Below are 6,000 nucleotides of genomic sequence, written 5' to 3'. Positions count from 1 at the left end.
AAAACGTGCACGTCAGGGAACAGATCTCCAATAGTATTCAAGAAGTACCTGGACAGAGTTCGCTTTAGGAGAGTCTCCTGTGTGCTGGGTAACCAAGTATTACCTGCCAGGGGAAGAGCAGGTGGGTAAAGTAAGTGGCCCCCCTATTGCCCTAATAAGTCTTTTCCAGGCCCAGCTGGTCGTGGAGACCATCTGAATGTTGTGCGGGTCGTGTGGTAGACCTGCCGGCAGCATTGCGGCCAGCAGCATGGTGGTCGTGAGGTCCGCTTCTGGTTTGGCATACGGTATCCTGGCATCTCGGTGATACCAATGTCTGGGGGAACTGCACTGGGCTACCAGGTAATATATGTGAAAATTTGGAACCCCAAAACCTTAACGTTCATATGGTAGTGTCAAAGTATCCCAGCTCATACATGGTTGTTTACCACCCCACATGAATCGCAATAACAGTGTACGTAGTGCTGCGAAAAACGCATTAGTCAACGGGATTGGAATATTGTGAAACAGATATAGAAATTGGGGCAGTACCACCATTTTATTATAGCTATATAGCCTGCCATGGTTAGGGAAACTCTCAACCATCACTCAATTCGACCAGTCAGTTTTTCCAGTGCAGGTCCATAGTTGAGTCGTATTATTTGATCCGATTTTCTGTGTATATATATCCCCAAGTATTTGACGGCTTCCTCACACCACATTAGTGGAAATTCAGTATTCCTACTGCAGGGGGCTGAAGTCAAAGGGAAGATTTCTGATTTGCCCCAGTTCATGTGCAGTCCAGATAAGGCACCATATTGAGTTATTTCTCCAAGCAAAGGCTCCAAATTGTCACTTGGGTGCCGCACATAGAGAATAATGTCGTCTGCATATGGTGTGAGTAGGAGCGGGCCCGTTTTAAACTGCAGCCCTCTGTTGAGGTGTTGCTCCTGCAGGTGACGCACCAGGGGGTCCAACACTATTACAAATAGGGAAGAGAGTGGGCACACCTTCGGAGCGTGGGTGGGAGGACGCCGTTCTCCAATGCCTCCTGATAGATCTCTAAGAGATACGGGGCAAGCAGATGCTTATATGCTTTATAAAAGCTGCCCAAGAAACCATCGAGACCAGGTGCCTTCAAGCCATCCATAACGTCTATCGCCTGGATGATCTACTCCTCTGTGAAAGGCTCTCTTGGGAATTGTTGATGTGCCAAACTAAGCCATACCATGGCATTTTGTCTAGATAACAGTTGCTGTCCGCTGTGTCTGCAGCGACCCGTGATGTGTACAGGTCGGAATAATAGGCAAGAACTACGCCTTGAATGCCGAGGGTGTCAGAAATACATGTGCCGCCGGGGCGTTGGAGAGCAGATATTTAAGACTGTCCTTTAGGAGGCTGCAGCAGTCATGCAAGTGTGAGACCCAGCCTTTCCCCTCACCGTGTATCTGTGCTACAGCATACTTTCCCAAGCACCATGCTTCGTGCTCCGCCGGCTTTGTGATATTCTATCAGGAGTGTGGCCTGAAGCTGTAGGCAGGATGATTGGTACTGCAACGTTTGGGTTTGATCTAACTCTAATAGTTATTTTTCTAATTGGAACAGTGTGTGACGTAGTTCTTGGAGGATTCTGGCATGTTTAAATTTGCAGATCCCTTTTATGTAGGCCTTAAAGGCCTCCCATAGTGTGGCCTAGAAGTTCACCATCCCTTTATTAAGCTCAAAGTATTCCACTATTGCCGATCGCAGTGTGGATCAAAACAATTCATCCCAGAGGGCCATTTTGGGGTATCTCCACTGCCTCTCCACCCCGCCTGCCCTAGGGATACAGAGCCTCAAGAGGACGGTTGAGTGATCAGGTAGAGTACGTGGCAGGTGCTGCATAGAGTCAATCCATTGTGTCAGGCTGGGTGCAAGGCACCAATAATCCAAGCGAGTCCAAGTGTTGAGTTGTGCTGAGTAATGTGTATAGGCTGCTTGCATGGGATGCTGATGGTGCCAGGCATCCGTTTAGTGATATGCTTCCCTTAGATATGGTAATATGCGTCCAGCTGTGGGTTTTTTGTCGGGGGTAGTGCTGTCGTATTTGGGATCAAGCAGTAGGTTAAGGTCACCCCGTGCAGACCTGGTCTGCCTCCATTCGGTCAATTTGGGTCAGAAGGTCCAGATAAAACTCTGGGTTGTCAGTGTTTGGTCAGACACATTAACTAGAAGTATGGTGTATTCTTGTACAACTCTTCACCAGCAAGTAACGCCCCTCAGTGTTGGCACGTACCGCCGTCATCTGGAATGGTACGCGCTTGTGAATCAGCATAGAGACCCCTCTAGCGTACGTGCTATATCCCTCAAAGTATCCTCACACTGCGGCAAAGGTGATAAGTGCGGTAGGGGACAGGTGTGCTTCGTGTAAAAAGGCAATGTCAACTTGGTACCGCTGTAAATAATGCATTACCTGATTTCCCTTGCGCGTATTATTTAGCCCACGTATGTGCCAGGTCACTAGTGTAATATCTGCAACGAGGCAGATCCCGTCCTTTACAATCATTGCTGCACTAAGGTGTGTTGGATGAACATGTCTAAGAGCATCTGTACGGTATCAGCAACATTCTTAAGAACAAGTGACTGTAAAAGAATCTGAACGTTCCCTTCCTACTCCCCCAACCATCCCCATGCCATTGCTATGGGGAAAACCCATATCCCAAAACATTGCCATAATTCGAAACTTTAGCGACATATGCAACTTTTAAACAATGAGGTGTGAATACACTTGGGGGGCAGCGACGCTGCATCAGCACCCCATTCCCTCTATGATGAACAACGCTACATGCCATGCACTAGGTACTTAGTCTTAAACACTCATGGCCATTTCGTAATCTGATGCAGTACTCCATTACAATGCGGCAGCCGAGCCGGGCCCGGGCAAGATGGTTAGCTAGCATAAAACAGGTCCACACTGGCTCTGGATTTAGAGTCAGGGGGGTGATTGTTCAGGAGAGGTCATTTGATGTGTCCCCTGTGCCCTGGAGAAGGTGCGCCAAAATTCCTACATCACTGTCAGGGTTTAAAAAATCTGTGATCTGCCGTCGATGTCCACCCTCTGGCGTGCTGGGTATAACATCCCTTATTTCAGACTCAAGTTGCGAAGAGTGGCTTTGACTCCAGTGTACTTGCGGCGGGCATCCTGGACCATCGCTGTGAAGTCTGGGTAGAGGGAGATCCCCATGTATTGTTTTGAAGATCCTTCAATAATATGCAAAAATCAGCCGATTCATGTAGTAAAAAAAACAAGCATCTTTTCTGAAAAGTAATATATTTTCAGAAAAATAATAATGTACTTGCATGAGGACCAACCCCGAGAACAGATACACAATGCTTGGATTTAAAGAAGCCTGAATGCTTACATCTCGTTGGTAGGGATGGAAAAAACAGATTGTATCAATGCCCCTAGTCTGGTTGTAGATGTTCCTTTCAACTCATAGCTCAGCTCTGGAAAGATTAGAGAAACAGGTATAGGTATAGTAGGCTTGGAATAGCTGACGTTATGTCACAGTGCGTGATTCAGAGGAACCCCTTACCTGGTAGCGCCGTTGAGCCTGGTATCACCGAACACAGTATAATGAACACGGTTACTTACGAGCAGTCTCTCCCGCCTTTTGTTTCCTGCTGGAAGGAAACAGGTATGTTCCGTGTATGTAGGCGGACTTCTTAAAACGGACTCAGTAATTTCCCCGCGCTGTCTCTTTGCTTACTGTTCCAAGGAGATAAATGTTAATATTAAAAAATAATATTGAAAACGTCCCAGTGTTTTCTCTGTATATTTCTCTGAGAATAAGTAAGCACAAGTGACTGCACAAAATGTTCTGCACGGTTTCCATGATCCCTGAGGGGTCGGGGTTGTCATGTTCAGTGGGTGCCAGAAAACCATTTGCTCCCCGATAGGTTAGAGGGGCTTACGGTAGCATTTTGAGCTAGCTGGTCTATAGGCCAACATATTCCACTGGGGTGCCCGGAATCAGTCTTGGCACCAAGCCCCTAGTTTATGTTGTCCAAACAATGCGCAGATCCTACGGAATGGTAGGAACTAGACAACACTTGTTGCCGATTTTATACTGAATGCCAGCACCTTAAATGGGTAGTGTGTTTTGTTTACCACAAACCTTAAGAATTATTGTATTTTGCGTTAATGGGGATGTGCAAATAGGTGTCCTTTAAGTCTATTGTAGCCATGTAGTCGCCTTTTTGTAGTTGAGTTATTAACTCTTGCAGGGTTGTCATCTTGAACCTTTGCATTTTTAAAACATTTTTGTTCAGAAACCTCAGATCCAAGATTGGGCGTAGAGCCCCATCTACCTTAGGAACTAGTAAATATGTTGAGTAGTTTCCTTTGTTTATTTCCTTGTTTGGCACTAACTCTATTGCTTCCTTTGTCAATATTTATGTTACTTCTTTGAGAAGATGTGTTGTTTATTCCTTGAAAAGTACCTTCTTCCTTGGACCTCCAGTAGCACATTGAGCAAGGGACCCCAAGGCTGATTTGCATATGGCTGGGTCTAAACTGGAATGGCATGGCGTGCAAAATAACAATGGATCAAACACAGATGGGTGACCGAGGGTGAGTGTTCGACAATGTTCAACATTCCGTCCATCATCTTTTTGAGTTGACTTTAGAAGGTCACCACTTTGCTGCCCAAATCTTTGGTCGTCTTTAGTTTTTATCTGCAGCAGTTGTCATCCAAGACCTGATGCTGTCTTCCTGCTAGAAGCGTGAAGCGCTCTCAGGATCCGGGAAAAAAGAATTTCTGAAAGCAAGAAGTGTGACCTCCTCCAGCAGGATGACTAATGGGCAGAGGCCACAGATGGCCCAGCTTCAAAGAGACTCCAGCCTCAGTGAAGCAAATTGCTATCACCTTCGCCTGCCCGCTCCTTTGTCAGACAAGCCGGCATCTACTCCAGAAGGAAGAAACCCAATGCAGAACTGCTTTTCCAGGAGGAATGGCTCATTTGGGGCTCCTCAAAGGAGAAGGAGGTATCCTAGGATAGAGCCACACCCCCAGCAAGTGACGTAAGGCAGGGAAGGGTAGCCTTTTGGGAATCATTATCCCATTGGCTAGTGAGTCCTCCGATCCAACAAAAGAGAAGATAGCAAAACAAGTGGCACCCCAGAGTATTCCGATCACTGCTGGACTGGCGAAGACAGAACTGCCCTACTGGTCACTGGACCAAGCCAAGATCCTGCACCAAGGATGGACTGCCTGCTGAACTCAAGGGACTGGCAAAGAGGGCTGTGCCCACTCGTTGCCCACTCATGTAACAAGAGCTCCGGTTATGCCCAGATCTGAAGGAAAACTGCCCTGCTGGCCTCATCTGCTTAACCTGAGGGATTCACAAAGACGACTCCCTAAAGTGGCCTCTTGTGGAAAAAGAATCCACATGTGCCACGACAGAAGAACTGACTCCAAGGGCTAGGTGTCTAATACCCTGTTTAGCAAGGGATTAGACACCTGAAGGAAGCCTGCACTTGTAAGATCCTAGCTGCAGAGGGTCACCTGCCTGCCGCAGGACACCAAAGAGCCTGCTGGGAGACCAAATCTAGACCTGCCTTAGTGTTTACAAGGCAGTGGGACCCGTGGCAGTCTGAGTGGACACTAGTCCTCCTGCAAGAAACACACTCACCTGTGGACAACCGCTAAAGACTGGTGTAACCAGAGCTCTGTCGACCAGTGGCAACTCGACTTCACTGGGACATAGTGGGAGATAAGAGTCTGAAGGTTGGAGATGACCCTTAACATTTGTGAACCCCAGGAACACTTACAGGACTGAGCTAAGTGTTTTCTTGAAGAAACCTAACTGAACCCTATAAGATTATGACATTACATGTAAAGGTCTCATGAACATATCACATAATAGTTCTCCTTTCTACTCCACTGAATGACCTTATGATAGGGTCGCAATACCCCTGCGCGCCGGCAGGCGTCATCCGCGGCTCCGCGTCGGTCGTCGGCGCCGGAATGACGTCGGAGTACT

Source organism: Lissotriton helveticus, chromosome 10 (assembly GCF_964261635.1).
Source record: "Lissotriton helveticus chromosome 10, aLisHel1.1, whole genome shotgun sequence".
NCBI classification, from domain to species: Eukaryota; Metazoa; Chordata; class Amphibia; order Caudata; family Salamandridae; genus Lissotriton; species Lissotriton helveticus.
The sequence above is the reverse complement of the archived record's forward strand: the minus strand, read 5'-3'. Positions refer to the sequence as shown.